General features: G+C 62.8%; 1 long non-coding RNA gene across 1 annotated transcript; it reads left to right on the forward strand.

Annotated features, from left to right (window-relative positions):
* Positions 1-379: 379 nt before the first annotated feature.
* LOC122193125 lies at positions 380-1,646 on the forward strand. Its single transcript, XR_006182822.1, has 2 exons — positions 380-673; positions 1,528-1,646. It is a non-coding gene; the product is annotated as an uncharacterized LOC122193125 (long non-coding RNA).
* The last annotated feature ends 48 nt before the right edge of the window (positions 1,647-1,694 follow it).

Consider the following 1,694-nt stretch of genomic DNA (forward strand, 5'->3'; position numbering starts at 1 on the left):
TATGGGTCCCTATGGGGCTCTATGGGGCTCTATGGGTCCCTATGGGTGTCTATGGGGTCTCTGTGGCTCCCTATGGGTCTCCGTGGGTCCCTATGGGTCTCTATGTGTCTCTATGGGTCCCTATGGCTCCCTATGGGTCTCTATGGGTCCCTATGGGTCCCTATGGGTCTCTATGGGGCTCTATGGGGTCTCTATGGGTCCCTATGGGTCTCTATGGGTCCCTCTGGGTCCCTATGGGTCTCTGTGGGTCTCTATTGGTCTCTATTGGTCTCTATGGGTCCCTATGGGGTCTCTATGGGTCTCTGTGGGTCTCTGTGGGTCCCTATGGATCCCTCTGGGTCCCTATGGGTCTCTGTGGGTTCCTATGGGTCCCTATGGGTCCCTATGGGTCCCTATGGGTCTCTATGGGGCTCTATGGGTCTCTATGGGTCCCTATGGGTCTCTATGGCTCCCTATTGGTTCCTATGGGTCTCTATTGGTCCCTATGGGTCTCTATGGGGTCTCTGTGGGTCACTACGGAAGCCCTGCGGGGGCGTGGCCTGACGCTGACGTCACGCAGGGGGCGGTGCTCGGCGCTCAGGCTCTCCTCTCATTGGCCACCGCCACGGAAGTGGGGCTGGCTGTGGGCGGGGCAGTGGCGGCCGGAAGAGCTCTGGTAGGGCGGGGCCAAGCGGTGAGTGGGGGCGTGGCCAAAAGGACGGGGGGCGGGGCTGAGAGGGCGGGGCTCAGCGAAAGACGCGATGCTATTGGACCGGGGGTGGGGCTATGCAAATAGAGCGGGCCGGGAGGGGGCGGGGTTGTTGGATTGTGGGTGGGGCTTTCTGGGAGGAGCGTTGCTATTGGTCTGGGGGCAGGGCAATGTGAGAGGCGCATTCCTATTGGTCTAGGGGCGGGGCTATCGTGGAAGGGGCGTGGCTCAGCCTACAGGGGCGGGGCTAAGCGTGAGGCGCGTTGCTATCGGTCAGGAGGCGGGGCTATGCAAATTGGGCGGGGCTCAGCCAATGAAGGCGGGGCTACGAGATTGGGGGCGGGGTTTTGGGAGAGGAGGGTTGCTATTGGATGGAGTGTGGGGCCACTGGGGGCGGGGCATAGTTAGGGGTTCGTTCCTATCGGTCTACGGGCGGGGCTAAGGTAAAAGGGGCGTGGCTATTTAAATGGAGGGCGCTGCTCTGCCAATGGGGGCCGGGCTGTTGCATTGGGGGCGGGGCTATGTGAGAGGAGCGTTGCCATTGGTCCAGGGGTCGCGATAGGGAAGAAGGGGCGGGGCTATGCGCATGTGGGCGTGGTTATGTAAATGAAGAGTGGGATTTGCCAATGAGGGCAGGGTAAAGAGGGAGGGGCCACGTGAGCTGCGTTGCCATTGGGCCGTGGGCGGGGCTATGGTAAAGGAGCGTTTCTATTGGATGGAACGGCAGAAGGGGGGGCGGGGCTTTGGTGAAGTGGGCGTGGCGAAGGGTTGGGGGCGTGGCTATTTGGGGCCACGTGGGTTTCTTGGGTGACCTCGGTGACCCCGCCCCTCCTTCGCAGCCATTGGTCCTCTACCAGACAGCCCCGCCCCCCGCTGCGGCCCCGCCCACCGAAGGGGCGGGTCCTGCCTCGGCCACGCCCACCGGAAGCACCGCTCAATAAATGAAAGCAGCCAATCAGGGCTGGCCACGCCTCCGCCTTTTGTCCAATGGGGGTGGGGGGGGGGG

The sequence above is a fragment of the Lagopus leucura genome, unplaced genomic scaffold, assembly GCF_019238085.1.
Source record: "Lagopus leucura isolate 7727_CA_CO unplaced genomic scaffold, USGS_WTPT01 26898-0_obj-0_obj, whole genome shotgun sequence".
Lineage (NCBI taxonomy): Eukaryota > Metazoa > Chordata > Aves > Galliformes > Phasianidae > Lagopus > Lagopus leucura.